Source organism: Trachemys scripta, chromosome 5, assembly GCF_013100865.1.
Source record: "Trachemys scripta elegans isolate TJP31775 chromosome 5, CAS_Tse_1.0, whole genome shotgun sequence".
In the NCBI taxonomy this organism is placed as follows: Eukaryota; Metazoa; Chordata; order Testudines; family Emydidae; genus Trachemys; species Trachemys scripta.
The window spans coordinates 71,275,066-71,300,547 of NC_048302.1; the positions used below are offsets into that span (position 1 = coordinate 71,275,066).

Consider the following 25,482-nt stretch of genomic DNA (forward strand, 5'->3'; position numbering starts at 1 on the left):
GCTGCCTCCTCCGCGCCGCGGCCCCCGGCTCTGCCTTCACCGCCGCGGGGGGGTGTGACAGGCACCCGCCTGGCCTCCAGCAGCGCCCCCGCGCTGTCGTGCTCCGGCTTTGGCTTTGGGCATGAAAGGCTCTGGTAACGTTCCTCTCCCCCTTGGCCGGAGGCTGCTCACTGGGAGCCGAGCGCATCCATTCCCCTGGCCTGCCCCTCTCCTCCTCGCTCGGGGGCTCGGGCACCGGGCAGCCCGCTGGCCCGCAAGCAGCTCGTCTCCTGTCCCGGCTGGTGGCTATGCAGAGGAGGAAGGTGGCGGCGGCGATTCCCGCAGGCTTGGTGCTGCGCGGGGCACTGGCACAATTTCCCAGCACGATCTCCATGTACAGCTACATCTTTCGGGCAGCTCGTGTTAATATATGTCGTCAGAGGCTTCCTCCGCCAATCCCGCGCGGCAGGGGCGGGGCCCTCGGCGCTCCGCAATAAAACTTTTTGATGTTCGCGTTGCTAATTGCCGAGCTCCTCTTTTAGGATTGGCTGCCCAGTCATATCCCTAATATAATTAAAACAAGGGAGGAAAAAACTTTTATCATGGAGGCAGAGGTTAATGCAAGTGTTTAGCAGATGCTGTTCGGCAAAATCTTCTTTTTAAATAAACTCATTAAAACAAAATATTGGATCATTTCAACCCAGGTACAGTATGTCGCCGAGAATTTTGATGGAAAAAAATAGCGGCTCGGTCAGTTCAGTTATTGCTTTACAAAGTGCTTTTTGTGGAACTAGCAGAGGAAAACATAAAAACAGCTTCAGGAGGCACTTGCCGATTAACCAATGGTGATATACACACACCAGAAACACTCTAGCTTATTGCTAGTTAATGCACACAAAGAGCTCACTAGCAATACGTTTTCATGCAGAGAGAAATGCAGTTATTATGGATACTCAGTAGACATGAGTTTCAAGTACAAAACTATTGGATCTGACTTTATAGCAACTGACTTCTAAACTAAGCAAACAATATGGTCAGGGAGATGGTTTTCAAAGAATGAGTTGCTTTTAAATAAGAACAATAAAAACAAATCAAACGATTCTCTTCCAGCTTGCTAAATTAATGTACATACCACGACATCTATTCATCCGAACCAGTTATATGCCTGAAATCAGTTGCATGCTTGTTTAACTAGCCTGATTGGTAAGTAACCGAATATTTTTTACAGCATGTTCTGAGCTTATTTTCTAGCTTTTATTAACAAATATATAAATATCTCTCTGCACTCCTCCCTCACCAATAAAAAACAACAACAGGCATCTGTGGAAAGCAGGGTTAGTTATCGAAAGGGAATAGTTAACGTTTTGTTTAACAGTCAGGCCCGGAGGAGATCTAGTAGATATTTAGCTATTTTGGTTTTGTAATCTTGAACACATTATAACAGGAAAATGAATCTCAGGTTGTAATTCACAGGGAAACTGGTAACTTGGGGGCGAGACTTGCGCCAATAAATTGCTGTCATCTTCAAATGGAGCAGAATATTACTAAATAGCTGTGAAATATCAAATACTCACCCTAGGTGTCTTGGCTACTGGATAGAGTGCTTCGGTGTATATTAGAATGCAATACTACAAAATAGTCAGTGTGGAAAACTGTGTCAACGGGAGCTGGTGGGTCGTAAATTAAGAAAGAGAGATAGAGATGCAGGAGTTTGCAAGGAGCCGAGAAGAAACTCAAATCCAATTGCTGCAAATGCTCAGTATGATACCCTGAGGATTAAGATATACTTGGTTAAGCAATAGAGAGTATGCACTTTGGGAAAAAACAACAAACAAATGCTTCTTCCTGTGTATTATTATTCCGAGGAGTAAAAGCGGAGTTAAATAAGAGCTGTTACATTACAACAGCGTATTCAAGTGCTGCTTTCTAGTTTTCACTATGGCAATAATACAATATATTTGCACGCAAAGAAACGATAAGGAATATAAAGAAGAGTGCGATATTTACGTTTGTTGGCACCATGCTCAGTTTGTTTAGCTTGTTTCTGCTCTACAATAATGAATCAAGAACTGTCTTTCGAGTTAAAATTTGCATTGACACAGGCAGGAGAAAAGGCCACTTGAGACAAAGAGAGGATTGTTGTGGTGTGAAAACTCACGGAACAATGTATCCCAATACATACATATGTTGTCCAATCGAGGAATATAGAGTTTAACCAAATACGTACAGATCACGATACAAATTAAATGCATAGTTGATATAAATATAAGTATATGCATGGATATGTATCTGGGTGTAAAACTGTATATGCAGTTTTATTCAAGTGTTTAAAACGTTTTTATATTTAAAGGCAGGATACTGAAAATGATGGGCTCAAATTTTCAGTATTTAAAGGAAATAATGTATGTACAATACTGGCATTTTACACGTGAAAAATGACTGTGTGTATAACATGCCGATGTCGAAGCAGATAGGTTAAAAATACTGTTTGAATGTTGCAGTGATCCAGTCTAGTGATTTTCTTTAACGTTTTGCTACTTTGGGGTTAAGTATTTTTGGTTTATAAGAGGGATAGATCCCTGCAGAGAACAAATGGGTATATTTGTTTCTAAATCTCTCTCTCTCTCTCCCCCCCCCCCGTTAAATTGTGCTTAATTGCAATGCCCTAGGAGCTTTTCAATATAATTCTGGATGCGTTGTAATTGTGAAAGTTTCTGGTGAACCGCTACTACTGTCCCGATAACATCTCAAGTGATGAAAGAAACGGAAAACATGAGGCAAAGAAAAAGTAATAAAATATACTCGAGATACTGATCTGAAAATCAGTCCACAAAGCTAACATCATTGTTCCTTCATTATTTCTATATAAAAGACAGCTAAAGTTAAGCGCGGAACTGGATTTTAAATACAAATTTCCAGTACTTCTTTATATACAAATTATAAAATCTGTTTCAGAGCAAATGCATCATGTGTGTTCTCGAATGTAAGTCCTTATATAAACCCACCTATAATAGTTTGATTTGCAATATTCTTTTTCTTTCTGACCAGCGCATATGAAATCTCTGCAGCTAAAATTGATTTAAAAAAAAAAAGATTTCTTAGCTCAGTACGTTTCCTGTCATAAAAATAAGTGATACACTACTTTGTTTTTTTAAAAAGTAAAGTTGTTTTTAAAATTCGTCTTTCCTGATGTGTCACTGATTTAACTGCTAAAATGGTCGCAAGTAAGGCGGGCATCTTTATCTAAATTATAAACAGACGGGTATGTACGAGCTCACTGTAAGTAAAATATCTTGGTGCATACAAAGCTGAGCATGGCTTTGACTTTTCACATGCTTTTTGTCTCTTATTGTATTTCAGGAATAATGCAATAAGTTAGGCTTCTGCATCCACCGGTTAAGTCTCTTCGAACTGGATAAGCAAGAAGAGCAAGAGACGAGAAAAGTCTCTTAATAATATACTGGAACTGAGTACATGGCATTTTGTCATGTAAAGCTCAGCGGATGATCTGTGCCAGCAGAGGAATCCTACGGAGGGCGCAATTCAGCAGCAGCGTCTTCACCTTCCCTGAGTGCAATATGAAGTGTATAGCTATCTGCTGTACAAGACACAGCCCAAAGAAGCAAAGCTTCACAATTGTTTTTCGGTCCCAGTGGTTGTCATTGTAGTTCATCATATGTGCAGACACGCTATACGCTCCCCCTTTCTTCTCCCGAACAGCCAGAGAGCAGCTCAAACATTTATTTTGCATCTTACTTGTCTTCCCCCCCTCCCCGCGAAAAGATTCAAAGTGCATGATAGCGGTTGGAAAAACATTTTTCAGGTTGGTCGTGTGTGCTATTTTTGAAAGCAGTCAGAATTAAACTAAATATTTAAAAAAGAGTAGATAGCTCATGGTTTTGTGAAAAATACTGATCTTTTCATATATTTATTTTCTTCTGTTTATCCAAGATAAATAAAAGTAAACAGGCCATAAGGGTTTAATGAAATTAAACAGGCCAAAGGAATAGAACCGCATGTTTTATGTTTTAGGAGACTGACCTCCTAATAAGTGTTGTCCTTTTCTAAACTCCATTTTACATTATTTTTAAAATAGAGAGGTGAATTTAACAAACCATCAAACACACAAAAGCTCCTGGAGGGGGGGAGTAGATTAAAATATAAAGCAAAGAATCAATGGAATCTATAGCTTTGAAAACTGAAATATAGTATAATACCTGGTAAATTAAAGAATTTCACATACCAATGTCTTCCCTAAAGAACCAAATTCATCCAGCATTGTCCAATTCTCAACATTAGTTTAATAACTTAAAAAATAATAATCCATGGTGTACATTGGCTGGATAACCTTATTCTGAAAAGCCTTCCTAGCAGGGGTAATTCTTACTCAAGGAAGTAGTTACCCTTACTCAATGGGACAATTGTCTTGAGTAACAACAGCTCATGTAAGTAAGGATTTGCAGGATCGGGCCCAAGAGGTATCTCTAGCATCTTTCATGAATAAGCTAATGAATTTTTCTATTCTGATTTTAGAATGATCTTGCTTAGAAGATTGTTGTTCCTAATTAGGTTCTAAGTAATCTAAACAAAACACACAATTTTAGTGTTTAAGTTCTCCTTTACCTTATCCCTCCAAAATATTATGGAACACAGAATCTTGGCTTTTTGAATGCGGAATTAAAATCTGGCCCGTGGCTGGAAATGTTTAGATCAGGTACCCCCAGCTTCTTCTAACTACAGTACCTGGCTGGGAGCAGAGGAGCAGAAAGATGGAGCTTTTTTGTGGGTGGTTAAAAACGGAGGCCTTTACAAGCCAACTCTGGTTTGACCCCTTCACCTCATGGGAGGAGCCAGGGTTCCCCTTATCCCTGTTTGTGTCCTAACTACCTCACAGCAAGCACTGTCTCCCCGTGAATCGTTTGAAAAGTTTAGATGTGTTCAAATTTATAGAGTGCATAATGTCATTGACCTGAGACCAAATATATTAGAAAGAGAGATAATTCTCAAATATATTTTGAAGTGTCTAAGTACCAAGTGCCCTATGGATGGCAATCTACATACTACTAAACCTCCAGTTAGAAGTCCATAAACTAAACTCAACATAGAAACCCTGCAATAATATGGAGTTTTGAAGGGACGCTGGAGAAATATCATTTGAAGTCAAACCTGTCAATTCGCGTTAATGAAAATAACTCTTGCCACGTTAGTTGCACTCAGTTACACTCGTGCAGCCACATCATTGATTTCAACGGGTCTAGCAAAGGGCAGAATTTGGCCCTGCAAGTCTGCTTTAATTGCTGCGGATGGACGTATAGAAACCCTGGTGTTCGTTACTATTATCAGTACTGAAGGGTGCAAATATTTAAGGCATGATAATCTGTGCCATTAAGTATGTATTTTATACATACGCGTATATAAACCCCAACAACAAGATAGCGTTCACTTTGTAAGTTTAAATGATGTGCAATAAACCCACAAACACACCAATTTTACCCCTGCATGTGTGAGTAATTATTCAAAGATTGCTTCTATTTGGGACGAAGGATACAGAGTTGTATTGATGCCACTTAAAAGAATTTAAGAAACCCAGTGATCCCCAGAAGAATAATAAAGCCTTCATAAAATACTCTATTGAACAGACAATATTTCTTATTGAGTTTGTGGTGTTCACATAGTTTCCCCTCGTTTAATGTTTGCATTCCTGGGGGAACTGTGTTTTGAAGCTGCTTTTAAAATCAGTGCTGATGGGATTGCTTGGGCGAAAGGAATTGTTTTGATCAATAAATATTTTCCTGATAACATTAGGTTTACGTGCTTGCGGGAAACAAAGATTAGCCTGGCATTACTTTGGTTGTATGCTAACAAAAAATAAGCACTTTTATTGTCAATATTAATGGAGACCCTCAACTTAGGTTTGGTTTTAAGCAGTGTTCAGAGATAAAAAGCAACCCTATTTGACCTAAAAATATCCCACTTCAGCTTCGACAATTAACTGTAATTTTGCCCAAACTGCCACAATGTTAACGTCGTACTTTCTGTGCCACTCGGTTCATCTACCTGCTGTAACATATTGTGCTATGACTTGCCCACTAATTATTCAAATACAAAGACTTGTGGTTGAAAGCAGCTGCCTACAGCAAATGTTGTGTAACACACTCGTTCAGAAGCATCAGTGTGTTTAGCTGCAACCACCACAATTCCTATATATGTATCTACATGTAATTGATCTAGTTGAGTGACGTCCTTTTTGGTAATTTGGATACACCAAGTCTCCAGTTAATGACACATAATCAGCCTTTAGGTCACTTGGTCATTCTCTTATTACAAACCCCTCCTGCTCTCTCTGATCTCCTTTCAAACTAAATTTCACACAAACAAATAAAGTAAGACAGGGACAAGGGAGAAATATTGGAAAACTTTTGATAGAGCACTATAAACATTTGAGAAGAAAATCTAAAAGAGGATAGGAAAGAACATCTTATCAAAAAGAGAGCATTGTGTACAAAACTTGAAGAGAAAAAGTTTCTGGCTTATGTTAGAAATGACACAAAATTAAAATAAAAATAATTACTAACAGAAATGTCATAACATAAACACAGAAGGCAGGAGACTTACTGGAAATGCGCACCAGTAGTGTAATTTATTGTTATAGATTATACAACCGATATGTGATTCGAAAAATGTTTCTTTGACTCACTTTGACCAGCAAAACCTTTTTATTTTTTACACTTATTTTATTAAAGCGAAACTGAACAAACTGAGAAATAAAGACCAAAATGTAATTTACTTGTAAAAATCTATAGAAAAAAAATGAAACGACTTCATGGATATAGCATTGTGTTAACGTGATAATAAAAATCAATATTTTATGTAACTAAGATCTTAACATAGTTTTTCTTTTTTTACCAGCAGGAGGTAAAGAACCATTTTACTAGATACTTTAAGAATATTCTTTTGATCTGCGTCCAGGTGAATGTTTTCCGTCACAAATACTCTGTATGTATTATATGTATATAATAAACAACGTTACTTCACATATTTATATAAATATAGATATACACATAAGTATAGCTATAGAAAGACACATATGTCTTATAAACTGTCTGAAGTATATTTAGAAAACTATTTAAATATTACTGAATTAAAGTTGATTAACAGATTATTTTAAAAAACAGTGAAAGTAGCATCATTCAAGTGTTTGCATTTACAGTAGACAAGAATTCTGAAACTGGACTGAATTCCACACTGTTATTCAAACATTAGCAATTGACACAATATTATCAACATAAGTTTTTTCCAAACATCTTATTTGTATTTAATAGCCATAGGATTCAGAAGGCGATTATTGAGCATGTAAGTAGAGCTTTTGCATCCTTTAGGAGACTTTACACAGGAAGAAAAATTGAGCAACTAATACACTGAAAGGAAACTCACAAGGCCTCAGGTATTATAAATCTTATGTGTTCATTACATTCACAATCTTTTTAGGCATTTCTAGAACACATTTTCATCCACATGTAAAAAGTTCAGCTAAAATATTCATGCTTAGCAGTGTTATTATCCTATAGAGTAAATCAAATGGCAATGTATTGAGAAATCCTGTACACTATAATCTGATTTTCTGTCTTTCTGGGTACATACACTTGTATATTTAAATTCCCGAAGTATGGAAAGTGGCTGGTGATCCTCCTCCTCAAGTATACTGTCAAATATTGCATTTCAAGGGCCAGTGCCTCCCATCAGAAAGTATCATACAGACTTAATCCCACCCAACATGGAGTAGTCTGCTAGGCATGCATACGCAATAACTAACTTGCCCCTTGGTAACTCAGTGGGCACTCAGGGAGCAGAGCAGAATTTAGACATTGGAGGTTGTGAATAAACACTGTTATAATAGCATGCCATTGGGTTACCGTTGTGCTTCTGGAGTGATATTTGAGTGGAAGGCTGAGTTTTGAACGAGAAATTAAAGGAATTATAGTTTGAATAAAAACAGCTCAAGTCACTCGAATTACATGGGCAAGGGAATGCATCAAAACGCCATCTCTGGGAGGGGTGATTCCCAATGTGCAGAATACCTCATTGTTACTGTACCCCTAGTATGACTCGCCAGAGGACACAAGCCCCCCCGCACACACGCTAAGGACCAAGTCAGGCCCTGCTAACTCAGGTAGTTCTACCTAGGCGCTTAATGCTATTTGAATAGGGGATGGGGCTCATGGGGTTGATTTACAGATTCTTTTAACCCCTCGATCAGCCCTCGTGGCCTGAAGTGGGCGAGATAGTTGTTTTAAATACTATCTCTGGGTGACTCTGCGTTCCCTGGGCTCTCAGACGCTGCGCGTTTGATCTGAGGCGCTGATGTTCCCCCTCCATTTATCTTCCGCAGAACCCGGCCTTTGTCTCCCAGCATCTCAATCAAGCTGCATAGCTGAGCGACGGTGTCAAATCCCCCCAATTCGCGGTCAGATCTGAGAGGGAGAGGCTTCTTTCCTGCGCACGTTCGCTTCAGATTTGAATGCAGTCCCTTTAAAGATCTAGAGGGGGTGAGGGGTGTTATACTGTACATGCATATCCTTGCAGTAAAGGACTTTGCTTCCTCCACGGCAGTAATCAGCATCTGTATTGCTCTGGTGACTGCCATAGAAGGAAATCCTCCTTTGCAAATGTAACCGTCACAGGGTGAATCCCCCCCCCACTTTCCCCCTCCTTTTGGTCTTGCAAGCGTGTGATAAGCTCCTATAGGTCCGGAAAGGGTTAACTGCTGCCCCTCCGCCTCCTTCATTCTCCCGGAGCCCCCTGAATGCCACCGCTTTCCTCTAGAGGTCTCATTAGGGAAACCCTAACTGCTATTTTCAACATTTCCTCAATCAAGCGCCTTTAAATATAGCTCCACAAACAAATTGGCGGCAAAAAGCGTAGATCTTGTCAGGAGTGAGACCAATCCAATATTTCACCCTTGTTTGCTTTGTAATTACTGGATGGCTTGTGGCTACCTTCTTGCCTCACTGGGGCAAACTCCCCCCGCCCGCTCTTTTTCACCCTGTAAAGTGTGGGATGAACCAGCCTGTTGTGCTACTAAACAAGTGATGGGGGGAGGGGGGGGAAAAACCCTTCCCAAATGCAGCCTTAAGGCCATTCACCGCAGTTATTGGCTTGCTAGCTAGACTTGTGATTTTTCCAAGCCACACTCTCTGCTCCTACAGCATTTTTGTTGCAGTTCACACACTCGCAAGTTGTGCCCTTGCAGGTATTTGTAAGTGGTTAGTTAGTCTTTGCTTTACTGGAATGAATCTCTGTCTCTCTGTTAAACTGCTACTATGATTTGTTATATTTTCCACAGCGCTTATTCTTGTTTGACTGTTGTACAAAGCTGCTTTAAATCTGCTGCAGGGAGAATAAAACTTAAAGCTGCTTGAATGGATTCCTATAGACTTGTAGGCTAGTCCTGGCCCACTTTAGTTCCTGCCTAGCAATCCCTCTGCATAAATCAGGCCTGGAGTAAGGTCGATGTCTGCAGTCAGGGGCAACAATCAACTAGCTAATATCAACAAAAACAGTAGTTAACTCAAATTATGTCCTAAGCCTTGCATTTAACAGAGAAAAGGCAGGCTGTGCACTATTAACAAAGCTGTTATATTTACTTTGCTGTGAACTGAGAGAACTTTTATGATAAAGGCAAATAATACAACACAAAAGGGAACTATGACCATAAATCTCTTTTTATGGATCCTCTCCTTAGCAGAAAAACACAGTAATTCAACAATTTTATGATTCAGCTATTTTGCAGGTACATTGAAGTTATTTATATAAGAAAGTATGAATATCACACTCACACACTTTCTTGATTTATATGGCCCTGATTTGGCTCCCATTGAATTCAGTGACAAAACTCTCATTGACAACCATGGGAGCAGGGTTGTTTCCTATTAGTATATAGTGCACATATGATTACTGTGGGTACACATTCTGGGATTAGTTACAGTGTCATTTGTCTCATATGAAGCATCTTTTAAAAGTTTACACATCTATATGGAATTATAATTCTGGAATAATTCTATAATCTAAACTAAAATGGACATATTGAATTGTCTCCTCTCTGTTTTGCACCAGAATCACTAATGTTTGAGATTGTTAAACCACCCAATGCAATAAAAGTATTAAGTACATAGTGTCTTCAAAGAATTTACATACTCAGAATCTTGTCCTACTATAAAACAACCTTAATATTTCATAAAACTGTTTCATTCATTACTAGCATAGCATGTTAGCTTCTATTTCACTAGGGAGATTTTGATTAATCCTGCTTTCCGTGCCTTATTCTGGTTCCTGTTTACTGTCATAATGCAGAATCCTGCATTCCTTGAACACTCAGGCCACCAATTTAAGTGAACAGGAGAGCAAGGAATGCAGGGTGGGGCATATAGTTTGTCACCTGGTTTAATACTGCAGACCTGGGAAATGATTATTTCCCCTAGAATCCAATACTTTTTTCAACACACCATGTATATAACACACACAGGCACACACTCACACCCACACCTTTAGTACTATCTCTGACCATTGAGTTTTGTAACCAGCAGTTTAGAAAAGCAAAAAAGCAGTATTAGTTTATGGAGTGAGGTGTAATCTTTAAAAGTATTTTTCTTTATCAAAGGACTATTCCCACATATTATTACATGAAAGATGGAACATTATTTCCAAGTGTGTTTATTTGCATAGAATACGCAAATTATCACATAGCCCTACATTTCTTAAGAACACTTTCAAACTGACTCACTGTGTTAGCTACAGTATATAATGGCTGATCCTAATCACATATAATCACACCTACACAAATGTATATTTTAGTTTTTGAGTCCAATCCTGCAAACTGTTACTCACAGGTGTAGTTTTTCTTCCTGCAAGTAGTCTCATTAAAGAAGTCAATGGGATTGCTTATCTGAGCAGTGATTACTCACCTGAATTAGGGTTTTAGGATTTAGACCCTGACCTGAAAAAAACTTTTGACTGCAGTAGAACTACTCACAGTGCATAAAGTTAAGCATGTCTGCTGTATTGGAAGTCCAAGACACAGCACTCATTCACTTCAGTGTTACAAAATTAGGTTTTTATTTATAATGCAAAAAGATATGGACTGACTTTTGGAAAGTGGACATACCTGTGTTGTACCCAATGTGCATAACCAAAACTGAGTTGCATATGTGTGAAAATATAGGCACATGTGAATGAGGCATTTTTGTATATGCACTTTTAAAAATGTGGGTCTATAAGAGTACAGTGTACAATAGGCATAACTTATACCTAAAAGGCAGAAAATGATTTTTTCTAAATTCAAGGGTATGTCTAAATGATGTTTAAAGATTTTTTTTACTATAATGCTATGCTCAATAATACTGTCAACCACAGCAACTTTCTACTCAAAGATCCTCAATTTCTCTTTATTACCCTGAAAATTCACAAAGATGGAGTGACATTCCCAAACAGTAAAATGCACACAGCTATCTTTATATTTTAGATATTCAGTTCTATAGGCTGATGTTATTAAAATTAAAAACATGCGCTTTCAGGAATGCAGGTTGTCTGGATATAAATATTTCTCCCCCCACCTAGCCCCAAACAACTCAGCTTCTCATGAAACAAATGTTGACTCAGTCATTAAATTGTTTCAAACAGTAGCAAATAAAACAATGATGCCCTTAATGTTTTAGTTGTTCAAACAACAATTGGATAAGCTCTTTCAGCTGGGAGCACTTTTCTAATACCTTTGTAGGTAATAGGCTTCCCATTATGTGCTGCTGTGTGAATATCAAAGACTGCACGTTGGGCAGGCATTTACCATTTTATCCAAAATGTCACAAAGACAACACAAAAAAACTGAATGGCTGTGTCTACATTAGGCTTTTTTTTCTTAACGTTTCCCACTACTACCATAGCACCTGTGCAGCTCCACTGGTGGCAACAATGGTGGCAACATGAGTGGCTGCCTGCATTTCAATCCCTGTGTCTTACAACCCTGATCAGTGGTCTGGATGCTATGGTGGTTAAAACACAGGTAGCCATTTGTGGCTTGCATATACTAGACTCCCACTGCTGTTGTTGCCAATGGAGCTGCCATTTGTGGTAGCAATGGTGGAAAGTTTTAAGTAATTACAACAAAAGGCTAGTGTAGACAAGATCAAATTTGAACTAAACATTCTCAGGAAGTTTAGACTTCAAATTAGGTTTTGAGGAATAAAAAGTTCTTACAAAAGCCTAATATGAATGGAAATGTTTCAATAGTTAAAAATCAACTGAAAGATTTTTTTAAAAATGTGGTTTTAGATGTTCCTGTGACACAGAAGCTCCTTGGCAAAGGGTGCCCTGTTCTTTGCAAGGAACTCTAATTTCAGACCTGAAAAACTCACTACACCAAACATGTCTTGCAGGATATTTATCCATAAAAAGTAAGTACCGTGTAAAGTATCTACAGCAAGCTTGTAACTTGTCAAGATTCATAATAGGTCTGTTGATTAATAGCAATTAACTTACGTGATTAACTAAAAAAAATTAATCGCGATTAAAAAAATTAATTGTGATTAATCTCACTGTTAAACAATAGAATACCAATTGAAATGTATTAAATATTTTGGATGTTTTTCTACATTTTCATATATATTAATTTCAATTACAACACAGACTACAAAGTGTACAGTGCTCATTTTATATTATTTTTGGTTACAAATATTTGCACTGTAAAAATGATAAACAAAAGAAATAGTATTTTTCAATTCACCTAATACAAGTACTGTAGTGCAATCTCTTTATCATGAAAGTTGAACTTACAAATGCAGAACTATGTACAAAAATCCTACATTCAAAAATAAAACAATGTAAAACTTTAGAGCCGACAAGTTCACTCAGTCCTTCTTCTTGTTCAGCCAATTACTAAGAGAAACAAATTTGTTTACATTTATGGGAGATAATGCTGCCCACTTCTTAATTACAATATCACCTGAAAGTGAGAACAGGGGTTCGCATGGCACTGTTGTAACTGGCGTTACAAGATATTTACGTGCCGGGTGCGCTAAAGATTCATATGCCTCTTCATGCTTCTGCCATCGTTCCAGAGGATATGCATCCATCTTGATGACGCTCCTTAAAAAAATAATGCATTAATTAAATTTGTGACTGAACTTCTTTGGGGAGAATTGAATGTCTCCTGCTCTGTTTTACCCGCATTCTGCCATATATTTATGTTATAGCAGTCTTGGATGATGACCCAGCACATGTTGTTCATTTTAAGAACACTTTCACTGCAGATTTGACAAAATGCAAAGAAGGTACCAATGTGAAATTTCTAAAGCACTCGACCCAAGATTTAAGAATCTGAGAGGGATGAGGTGTGGAACATGCTTTCAGAAGTCTTAAAAGAGCAACACTCTGATGAGGAAACTACAGAACCCAAAGCACCAAAAAAGAAAATCAACCTTCTGCTGGTGGCATCTGACTCAGATGATAAAAATGAACATGTGTTGGTCCACACTGCTTTGGATCGTTATCGAGCAGAACCTGTCATCAGCCTGGATGCATTCCTCTGGAATGGTGGTTGAAGCATCAAGGGACATATGAATCTTTAGCGCATTTGGCATGTAATTATCTTGCAATACCGGCTACAACAGTGCCATGCAAACACCTTTTCTCACTTTCAGGTGACATTGTAAGCAAGAAGCAGGCAGCATTATCTTCTGTAAATGTAAACAAACTTGTTTGTCTGAGCGATTGGCTGGATAAATAAAATAAATAACAGATTGGACTTGTCGGCTCTAAAGTTTTACATTGTTTTATTTTTGAATGTAGGTTTTTTTGTACATAATTCTACATTTGTAAGTTCAACTTTCATGATAAAGAGATTGCACTACAGTACTTGTATTAGGTGAATTGAAAAATACTTTTTCTTTTATTTATCATTTTTACAGTGCAAATATTTGTAATAAAAATAAATATAAAGTGAGCACTGTACCCTTTGTATTCTGTGTTGTAACTGAAATCAATATATTTGAAAATGTAGAAAACATCCAAAAATATTTAAAAATAACCGGTATTTGATTATTGTTTAACAGCTCGATTAATCAAGCGATTAATCACACTTGATTTTTTAATCACACAATTAATTGTGATTAATTTTTTAAATCACTTGACAGCCCTAATTCATAATAATTGTGAGATGTATGTATGGGTAATATTTAAGGAATAATATATTTATATGGAAAGTATTCTTTAGTGAACCTGGAGTAAAAATTAGTCTCAGTGATGGCACATTCAGGCAGGATAGAGTTGTCACCCAGCCCTGTTTAGCTGGTGATGGAATGCAAGGCACAATTGTTTAGCCTTCCTCAATCCCAAGTCTTTCATTAGAAAACTATTAGAGGCAATAGCAAACAAATGAAACCTCTTGAAGGTAAAAAAGAAACTTCACAAGACATGGATATGTCCTGTCTCTGAACAGAAACATAAGACTGCTTCAGTATAGCACGGAGAAGGGAGAGGTATTTTGAATCCTTTCACTGAGGGTGACATATTGAGGTGCAAGGTGTTTTCATGAAAAATTGGATCCTGGTTCCTTGCAGCCAGTTAGCCAGCTAGCTCTGCAACAGACTGAACTTGGGTGGGGGAGGAGGGAGAGGAGAAGAAACATACTTTGTTGGTTTGCATTTTATCATTTTGTTTTGTGTTTAACCACTTGTTTCCATCACTCTCTCATTTCTAATCAACTCTTTATTCTTTCTTGAATAAACCTACTTTTGTTTTATTATAAATGCTCAAAAGTGCTGTGTGGTTTATAGGAGCAGTTGCTTACAGTAAAACTAGGAAATTGGGAAACACTGCTCCTTTGGCGGCAGAAGAGCTGTAATTTCTGTGAGTAGCCAATGGCAAGGGGTGGATATCACAGGAGAATGATTCAAAGTCCATATCTTTTTGCATTATAAATAAAAACCTAATTTTGTAACATTGAAGTGAATGGGTGCTGTGTCTTGGACTTCCAGTACAGCAGACATGCTTAACTTTATGCACTGAGAGTAGTTCTACTGAAGTCAAAAGTTTTTTTCAGGGTCAGGGTCTAAATCCTGAGTCCCTATTCAAGTGTGGGCTTGATTAGGGACTGTGAGTGGCTGGCTCACTACAAAAGCAATTTTCCCTCCCTTGGTATTGACACCTCCTCCTGCAGGGGCCCCCACAAGAATGTCTGAGGCTCCCCCCCAGCCCCGGCCCCGCCTTCCCCCATCCACCGGCACCTCAGCAAGCCGCGTCCGGGAGTGGCCCTGGATAGCGCTGCAATGGCGTGGCTCCGGCAGGACCTGAACTCCTCCTGCTCAGAGCCGCGTAGTAAGGGGGCGGGGCTGCAAGCTCCAGCGGGCCGAGCATCAAGAGCTCAGGTTCTGCCGGAGCCACGCCGCTGCAGCGCTGTCCAGGGCTGCTCCTGGACGCAGCTCGCTGAGGCTCCAGGAGAGAGGGGAGGCAGGGGTAAGTAGCATGGTAAGGAGTCGGGGCCGGGGGGTTAGATAAGGGGTAGGGAGTCCCAGGGACAGTCAGGGGACAGGGAGTGGGGGCGTGGAGGTTGGCTGTGCAGAGGTTCCAGTGGGTGTTCCGGGGATCTGTCAGGACTTGGCGGGGGAGTGGATAGGGGTCGGGGCAGTCAGGGGACAGGGAGCAGGATGGGTCGGGGATTCTGAGGGGGGTAGTTGGGGGGCAGGAAGTAGGTGGGAGTCGGATAGGGGGCAGGGCCAGGCTGTTTGGGGAGGCACAGCCTTCCCCACCTGGCCCTTCATACAATTTTGGAGCCTCGATGTGGCCCTCGGGCCAAAAAGTTTGCCCACGCCTGCCTTAATGTCTCAAAAAAAAGTGGCTTTGCGTTTTAATTTAATCGCATGATACGCTCTATATAGAAAGCCCACGTTCGCTCGCAGCATGCAGCATGTGTCCTCATTACTGTGGCACCGCATTACCATTGGTCCTCCCCTCCCCTCCAACTACTATTCTAGAAAATTCTTTGACCCATAAAGCATTATGGGGTACAGCGTCACACTACCTAACAAAATGAAAGATACCAAAATGAAAGATTTGTTTGCAGGTATCATCACATAGTCAATGATCGTAGGGGTTAGAAAAATGAAACATATGTATCTTTCAGGATTTGAGAAGAGGAAGCAGAAGAAAGCTAGACAGACACAAGAAGAAAAGGGAAAAATAACTCTTCATAAATTTCTTCAGGCACAATCCAAGTCAAGTCATAGAATCATAGAATCATAGAATATCAGGGTTGGAAGGGACCTCAAGAGGTCATCTAGTCCAACCCCCTGCTCAAAGCAGGACCAATTCCCAACTAAATCATCCCAGCCAGGGCTTTGTCAAGCCGGACCTTAAAAACCTCCAAGGAAGGAGACTCCACCACCTCCCTAGGTAACACATTCCAGTGTTTCACCACCCTCCTAGTGAAATAGTTTTTCCTAATATCCAACCTGGACCTCCCCCACTGCAACTTGAGACCATTGCTCCTTGTTCTGTCATCTGCCACCACTGAGAACAGCCGAGCTCCATCCTCTTTGGAACCCCCCTTCAGGTAGTTGAAGGCTGCTATCAAATTCCCCCTCATTCTTCTCTTCTGGAGACTAAACAATCCCAGTTCCCTCAGCCTCTCCTCATAAGTCATGTGCTCCAGACCCCTAATCATTTTTGTTGCCCTCCGTTGGACTCTTTCCAATTTTTCCACATCCTTCTTGTAGTGTGGGGCCCAAAACTGGACACAGTACTCCAGATGAGGCCTCACCAATGTCGAATAAAGGAGAACGATCACATTCCTCGATCTGCTGGCAATGCCCCTACTTATACAGCCCAAAATGCCGTTAGCCTTCTTGGCAACAAGAGCACACTGTTGACTCATATCCAGCTTCTCGTCCACTGTGACCCCTAGGTCCTTTTCTGCAGAACTGCTACCTAGCCATTCGGTCCCTAGTCTGTAGCAGTGCATGGGATTCTTCCGTCCTAAGTGCAGGACTCTGCACTTGTCCTTGTTGAACCTCATCAGGTTTTTTTTGGCCCAATCCTCTAATTGGTCTAGGTCCCTCTGTATCAGATCCCTACCCTCTAGTGTATCTACCACGCCTCCTAGTTTAGTGTCATCTGCAAACTTGCTGAGAGTGTAGTCCACACCATCCTCCAGATCATTAATAAAGATATTAAACAAAACCGGCCCCAGGACCGACCCTTGGGGCACTCCGCTTGAAACCGGCTGCCAACTAGACATGGAGCCATTGATCTCTACCCGTTGAGCCCGACGATCTAGCCAGCTTTCTATCCACCTTACAGTCCATTCATCCAGCCCATACTTCTTTAACTTGCTGGCAAGAATACTGTGGGAGACCGTATCAAAAGCTTTGCTAAAGTCAAGGAATAACACATCCACTGCTTTCCCCTCATCCACAGAGCCAGTTATCTCATCATAGAAGGCAATTAGGTTAGTCAGGCACGACTTCCCCTTCGTGAATCCATGCTGACTGTTCCTGATCACTTTCCTCTCCTCTAAATGTTTCATAATTGATTCCTTGAGGACCTGCTCCATGATTTTTCCAGGGACTGAGGTGAGGCTGACTGGCCTGTAGTTCCCCGGATCCTCCTTCTTCCCTTTTTTAAAGATGGGCACTACATTAGCCTTTTTCCAGTCATCTGGGACCTCCCCCGATCACCATGAGTTTTAAAAAATAATGGCTAATGGCTCTGCAATCTCACCCGCCAACTCCTTTAGCACCCTCGGATGCAGCGCATCCGGCCCCATGGACTTGTGCACATCCAGTTTTTCTAAATAGTCCCGAACCACTTCTTTCTCCACAGAGGGCTGGTCACCTTCTCCCCATACTGTGCTGCCCAGTGCAGCAGTCTGGGAACTGACCTTGTTCGTGAAGACAGAGGCAAAAAAATCATTGAGTACATTAGCTTTTTCCACATCCTCGGTCACTAGGTTGCCTCCCTCATTCAGTAAGGGGCCTACACTTTCCTTGATTTTCTTCTTGTTGCTAACATACCTGAAGAAACCCTTCTTGTTACTCTTAACATCTCTTGCTAACTGCAACTCCAAGTGTGATTTGGCCTTCCTGATTTCACTCCTGCATGCCTGAGCAATATTTTTATACTCCTCCCTGGTCATTTGTCCAATTTTCCACTTCTTTTAAGCTTCTTTTTTGCGTTTAAGATCAACAAGGATTTCACTGTTTAGCCAAGCTGGTCGCCTGCCATATTTACTATTCTTTCTACACATCGGGATGGTTTGTTCCTGCAACCGCAATAAGGATTCTTTAAAATACAGCCAGCTCTCCTGGACCCCTTTGCCCTTCATGTTATTCTCCCAGGGGATCCTGCCCATCTGTTCCCTGAGGGAGGGTTGAGCGATGCTGACATTCAAGGGTCTTCAGAGGTGGGAAGTGAAAGTGGTGTTGTAAGAGAAAAAGAAAAGGTGGTGTGTGAGGAATCCAAAATATTACCATATTCAGAAAACAATGTTATGGTTGTTGCGGAAGAAGAGAAGGAAATCCAGCCTCTTTGGATAGACAATGGAGAACACAGCGGTAACACTGCTATAACTGAGAAACTGGTACAGTCGACTAGTCCTGCTGCTGTAGATGGGAATGACAAAGAAGAGTTGTGCAGTAATGACCCAGCCTCTTGTAAATACCTAGATATAAAGAAAAGAGATCTTATTGTATTGAAAGGTCCACCACATAAGCCCGAAAACTTTTCTCGTGATTCTTTTGGCAGGAAATTGCCAATAACAGTTTTTTCTAAACATCTGAGTAATGGCAAATGTATTGAAAGAGACTGGATGGTGTGGAGTAAAGATGCTGCAGCAATATTTTGTTTCCTCTGCAGTCTCTACAAAGTGAAACAAACTAACCAATTACATCATTCAAAATTTGTCGAAGGTGGAATTGCCGATAATTGGAAAAAGATTTACGAGAAAATCAAGAGTCATGAAGAAAATGCTTTAATTTGAGCAATTACATTAAGTGGAAGGAATTATTTCAGACACTTAGTGATAAAAGAGGCATTGATGCAGCATTACAGCATAGTATTAAACAGAAGGAGGAAAAATGGCATAAAATATTAACTGCTGTTGTTGACGTAATTCTTTTCCTTTAAAGAATAATCTGCCATTTCGTGGTAGCCATTCTACTTTTGATTATGACGACTGTGGGCTTTTCTTGTCAACACTGAAGCTTGTGGGCTGGTACAATACTGAGGTGAAACAACATCTAGAGATGGTAGCTCAATGCAGGGAGTGTGGTCGAAGAATGCAGGCTCACTACCTGTCATGGCGTAGTCAGAATGAGTTCTTGAAACTGTGTGGGGAGAAAGTTTTAAACTCTATTCTTGAAAAGGTAAGAAAAGCCCGCTATTTCAGCATTGTTGTTGATGGTACACCTGATGTTTCACACACAGAGCAGTTAGTTTTTATTCTCAGATATGTGATGCAAAAAAACGGAAATTGGGATGTGCATGAAAGATGTGTTAAACTAGTAGATTTTGAAAAGAAGACTGGCGCAGATATAGCAGAACAGATAAAGAGATTTTTTTTAAAATGTGACTTAGAACTATCTTGGTGCAGAGGGCAGGGATATGACAACGCCTCTAACATGTCAGGAAAATGTCAGGGAGTAAAGACAAGAATTTTGGAAGAAAATGCCCAAGCCTATTTTTCTTCATGCAGCGCTCACATGCTGAACCTCTGTGGCACCCATGCTATGGAAACCAGTGTAGAGGTAAAAACATATTTTGGAAATGTTCAGAAACTCTATAAAGTATTTGCTCTTAGCCCTGTGAGATGGAAAATTTTGCAGACCACTGTGAATATATCTCTTCACTCTGTATCTAAAATTAGGTGGAGTGCAAGAGTTGATGCTGTTCGCCCCCTAATCAAAAAATCACACAGGCATGCTGGAAAATTTAATTAAAATTGAAGAGGAGCTTCATTTACCTCCCAAAATCCAGGCAGATGTTGACTGTTTGATTAAGTGGCTTAAGTCATTTGAATTTGTACTTCTTACTACAATATGGTTTAAAGTGCTTCAGTGTATTGATGATAAGAACAAGGTCCTACAAAGCGCCAAATTAACAATGGAAGACGGAGCTAAACACGTGAGCAACTTAGTCAAGGAAATTCAAACAATCAAAGATTCTTGGCCAATTTTTTTTGAAAAAGCCAAACAAGTCACTTCAAGCGTCGGCATTGACCCAAAAATGAAAAGTGACTCAAGGATCCAGAAGAACAAGCGATTCTTTGACGACACAGGGGATGCAGGCTATATGTTTGACTCTCCCGATATTCAGTTCAAAGTACAGGTGTTCTTCCCAACAATGGATTTGCTTCTATCAGACCTAGGAGGTCTTGGCGAAAGAATGGCTGAAGTCTCAAATTTATTTTCACCCATTTTGTGTCCGCCAGATAAAGTGGATGAATCTTCTATAGAAAATTTTGTTGACACTTTGGCCACAGCATAGCCAAAAGACCTCCAGAGAGAAGATCTTAAAAGGAACTTAGAATCTTTTACAAAATAAAAGAAGATTCCAACTTAAGAGTTGATGGACATATAACCTCTGCACTTACACTTCTTAATGCTGTCTTCAAAAAAGGGTTGGAAAATGTGTTTCCACAGATTTGTATTTGTTGACGCCTGCTAACAGTGTTGCCAGTGTCGGTAGCATTGGGAGAGCGTGCATTTAGTAAGCTAACACTGATTAAAAGTCGTTTGCGTTCAGCCACCGGGGAAGAAAGGCTGAACCATTTGCTCCCATTGAGCACAGAATATGAAATGGCCAAAGACATAAGTTTTGATGACATTATTAATGAGTTCGCCAAAATGAAAGCGAGGAAAAAATTTGCAGCTGTATAATTAACGTTCAGAACAATTTGGTAAAAAAATATTTCATAAGAAGCATTATGTAATTGCAAATGCATACATACCATAAAGCATTTAATGTTTTTAAATAATGTATTTCATGTATTTTCAAATTATTAACAATTAATTTTTGAATGTATTTCACTGGTTATTTTTTACATTTCCAAATACATGTCACTATAGTATTGCAACTTTTTTTTATGGAAGGGTCCCCTGAAATTTCTTTGCCCCAGGTCCCCTGAATCCTCTGGGCAGCCCTGGACAAAATTGGCCTTCAACATTGGTTCTCCACTTGTAAGGTAACTCCCGTCTCTTCATGTGCCAATATATATTTATGCCTGTATCTGTAATTTTCACTCCATGCATCTGAAGAAGTGGGTTTTTTACCCATGAAAGCTCATAAATCTGTTAGTCTTTAAGGTGCCACCGGACTCCTTGTTGTTTCTGTAAATTTAAAGTTAGAAAAGTTCTTTCAGTAACTTAAAAATACTGCGATTAAAATGGTTATTAAACTAGATTAAATAAAATAGAAAATTTCCTTTGCATTTTAGACCCAACAACTCTTTCTGTGCCTTTGTGCATTTCTGTGCTCCATGTACACTGTGCTGTTTACCCAAAGATTATCTTGTTTATGTTATGATTATTATACTTCATAGAATCTAATCAAGGGAATATTTCTCTTTTTATGACAAAATGTGGATGTTGAATTGCTCAGTTGCTTTTATACAACATTCTTGGATTTGAGATAGTGTGATATATTTAATAAAGTGTTTATAAAAGCTGATATAATAGTTTATCAGATCTCAGGCAGTCATAATAACAAAACCACCCTTAGCCTGAGTGTTATGTACTGTACTTTGTAATTTACAATACCGTACTTCTAAATTACTTCATAGACAAAGAAAGTTGCCTACTGAGGAATCAATCTTATAGGAACTAAAGAACTCTCTGCCTAAATATTTTTGTGTTACTTGTTCGCTGCACAAATCATCATTTATAGCTTAGATTCACACACAAATTATGCCTCCCCCTACACACAGTAATATATCCATTCTTTAAGAGGTTTTGGTGAAGATTGATATATCTTTTAAGTTCCAATGGAACAATTGTTTTAAGCTGAAATATTCTCTAAAAATGCATAATATGTAATCAATATGATGAATGATTAAATGGGCTTAAACTAAATGTTTAAGACCTTAGAGTGAGAATCAAATGAAGAAATGATTTGAGTAGGAGTGAATAGCTCATGAGCACGTTAATAGGGAATAGGTGCTTTCATTTGTAGGTTGCCAGTTCAAATCCATACCAAGTTATTATCATCTGTTTGGTGGGCTGAGCAAACTCCTTTGTGGATAGGTTTCCAGTCTTGCACCAGGCTGCCAAACTGCTCCGGAGAGATCCCTTTTAGTAACCTATCTGCAAACCACTTATTTGGAGACCAAATATACAGTCCAGGATAGTGCTAGTCACTTCTTATGTTGCACTGGATTTCATAGGGACTGCTCACCCCTTATGCATCCTCTGCTTGCTACTATATGGAAAGGACAGAAGGGAGTATGCTGGGAGTGGAAAATGGTTCTTTCAGCCCCCAAGCAGAAATATTACAAACACTGAACTTGCAAATTGGCTGTTAACCCTTCAGGAGTCTAGTATTTAGTTCAACCTTACACTAGAAGTAACTATTCTTCTATAGTTACTTCTGATGTGGGTCTGCAGCTCAAAGAATATATATAAGTATATTAAATGTCTTAGATCATCCTATTAGATTTGTGGGGGTCCTGTCCAATTATGTTGTGGCCTCCTAGGTGAAAGAGGAAAACCATCAGATCTGCAAATCCTGCACTGCCCCAGCAGTTTGGGGTTCTATATGCAATCATCAGATTCATGACCCCTTTATAAACAAATTGACCCACTATTTCAGTCTTCTTTCCACATTTCCAACAGCATCCCATGTTTGCAGAGTTGGCAGTAATTCTCTACTAAAAGAACCCTTTGGAGTCTAATCCTCTGACTACCAGACCTTGATTTGGGGAAGGATAGTGTGTGCATCTATGTGTGACTGCAAGATCTCACAGGCAGGTGCATGTAGATACTCACACTTATTTGGTATTTGTAATGTTTCTCACGCAGAGCCATATAGGGCTTACTATCATGCCCAAGAGTTTCCAATAAGATTTCCAAAAGTGCAGGATTGGGTGATAAATTTGCACCATTGTTGGCAGAGTCAGAGGAGAGGTTTAGAAACTTCAGTAACCTCTCAACCCTTGAGATGACTGTTTCATTTCAGGACAAAAACAACCTGGCAGGGTAGCATGGTAAAGCTTGCATTGCTGCTGAGTCTGTGGTTAAATAGAAGACTTCACCTCACTTGCCATCTACAGGCTATTTTAAAATACACTTTAAAATGATTTTGAGAAAGACCATAAAATAAATGGTTTTGATTTCTTTAAAGCATGTACTTGTTAAAATGCAATCAGGAATCTGCTGTATGAAGATTAACTTCCTGGGTTATCATAGTAACTTCCAGTTTGGTTTGGTTATGCCCCATAAAGATGTAATCTTGCCCACAGAAGTTGTAAGCAATAAATAGATTGAGGGATAAGAGAATCAATACTTTAGGGGTCATAATTGAAAGGGATAGTCTCAAACCTTCCCAGAACACTAAGTAGATATATTTACTTCTTCCTTATCAGAGATGGAAGTACAAGTAGTTGAAGAGCTGCCTTGAAGAAGAGATTTAAAGGTAGGTCTATGAGTCATGTGTAAAAACATTTGCTCAACAAAGTTTGTTAAAAAGTTTATATAATTCTTTGAGCAGTCAGAAAAATCCACACATTGGCCTGGAGGGGTTAGAAGGGCATGGTATTCGATTAACAACTACTCCAGTAGAAGGAATTTATAATGAAGATGATCCAAGATAATTCAGAAGCCCCCTAAAGTCCTGTGCAGTAAAGCAATACAGTTTATTAATCCACACAGAATATGTAGGACACCTGATAGCCTCCAAAGAGTGAAACCAATATCCGTAGATCAATATCAAGCCCTGTCTACATTAGGGACTTTTGCATGGATGTAGCTTCACTGGTGCAAATCTCCAGTGTGGATGTGCTGCACTGCTGGAATGTAAGCAAAGCAGTGCTTTACACTGGTGCAGCACAACTACATTGGGGATTGTGCTGCTGCAGCTACACCTGTGCAAAAATCCCCAACACAGACAAACCTTTAGAAATGCACATGCAGTCAGAGCGACAGACACTTCTGTGCATATGATGTGATAGTGGCCTAAGGTCTGGTTGCTGCATCAGCTCTGGCACTCTATAGAGCTTTAATTAAAACAGCACTGATTTAAAATGGACTTTCCCTAGGGGGCCGCTTGGTGTTGTCTAAGTGGAAGTCTTAATCATGGCCCCTGCTTGCTCTCATTAAGACCACCCCTTTTGCCAATGGAAGGGAGATGGAAAAACCCACCCAGTTGTGGTGTGACACACAGGAATACTCATAAAAGACTAAACTTTATTTCCTGGCACCAGCCATCTGACATGGGTGCGACTCTAGGCAGCCCTCTATTCATACTCTACACACTGCTGCAAGGATTTTTGTACAAAATATATCTTGGGAGGTATCATTTGAAAACCAATAACACACTGGTCAATAATATCATTGTGAAATGTATGTGGCAATGCTGTGTGTGAAATTATGGATACTCACTAATATTGTGCTTTAAAGTCTGTGACTAAAAGATGTTTAAATCATGCATGTCACGGGACTTTTTTCCTCCAGAAAAAGAAAAGAGGCCAACACCTCAAACCAGATGTGGCCCAAATTCAGTGGGCTATTCATTCGTAGCAGAGGTTGCAGCAGGAGAAGATAATTTGCATAGTAACCACCACTAGAGAGGGAAGAACCACCATGGATTTATCTTCCAGACCTCATGGCTCTTTTAGTCAGCATGAACTAATGAATTTTATCTGGGGTACCCTTCAGAAGAATACAATTCAAAGGTTCATTGAACTAGTAAGAGAGGGAGAGTGTACCCCTAAGTTATCCTTCACTTTAAGGAGTCAAAGAAACCAAGTAATTTGGTGTCTGTGATGGGTCCAGGGCCTGGCCAGGCCAGCCAGTGAAAAGCTAGAAAGAAGACTGGGTGAGAGAAAACAACTTGAACAAAGACTTTACCTTGCTAGATTGAGGGCAGGTCTACACTACAGCAGGGATCGATGCTCTGAGTAAAGGCCCACCAAATTGACTGCAGATCACTCTCCAGTCGACCCCGTACTCTCTCCCGATGAAAGGAGTAAGGTAAGTCAATGGGAGATTTTCTCCTGTCGACCCCTGGCGGTGTAGACCCCATGGTAACTTGACCTAAGGTACGTTATTCACATAGCTGGAGTTGCATAGTGTAGGTCAACTTACCGCAATAGTGTAGACATAGCCTAAGTTTCAGAGTTTTAAATGTGTGTTTTCACTTTCATTTGCTATCTGTACTTTTATTTCTTTCCTTGGTATCACTTAATCCATGCTCTTTTGTTAATAAACCTGTTTTGCTCTCATTATAAATCATCAGTGCTGTTTAAGT

At 39.7% G+C, this 25,482-nt stretch overlaps 1 long non-coding RNA gene across 1 annotated transcript; it reads left to right on the top strand.

The window, feature by feature from the left end:
- Positions 1–25,240, top strand: LOC117877567. The gene is made up of 8 exons (XR_004645761.1): positions 1–683; positions 1,090–1,182; positions 2,649–2,767; positions 3,340–6,948; positions 7,302–8,525; positions 12,304–12,425; positions 23,600–23,649; positions 24,687–25,240. It is a non-coding gene; the product is annotated as an uncharacterized LOC117877567 (long non-coding RNA).
- Positions 25,241–25,482: the final 242 nt, after the last annotated feature.